Consider the following 283-nt stretch of genomic DNA (forward strand, 5'->3'; position numbering starts at 1 on the left):
AATAGTTGTCTCTAATTGTCTCTTCTGGCATTTTTCTTCAGTGAAGATATTGATGAACAGACTTTATGTTCAAAGACCCAGTGGCCCCATGGGACTTCCCATACCACTGCTGCTGGGGAATCTAAAATACAATATAAACTTGATATAAACTCTTAAACCGCACAAATTTTGCACTAGTGTGTTTTTCTGACTGGGTTATGAAAAATGAATAATTTTTGGGTCTGAAATGGGTTTGAAAAATGAGTCATTCAAAAAAGAGAATTTTATTGAAAAACTTCTATCT

The sequence above is a fragment of the Monopterus albus genome, unplaced genomic scaffold, assembly GCF_001952655.1.
Source record: "Monopterus albus unplaced genomic scaffold, M_albus_1.0 scaffold168.1, whole genome shotgun sequence".
NCBI classification, from domain to species: Eukaryota; Metazoa; Chordata; class Actinopteri; order Synbranchiformes; family Synbranchidae; genus Monopterus; species Monopterus albus.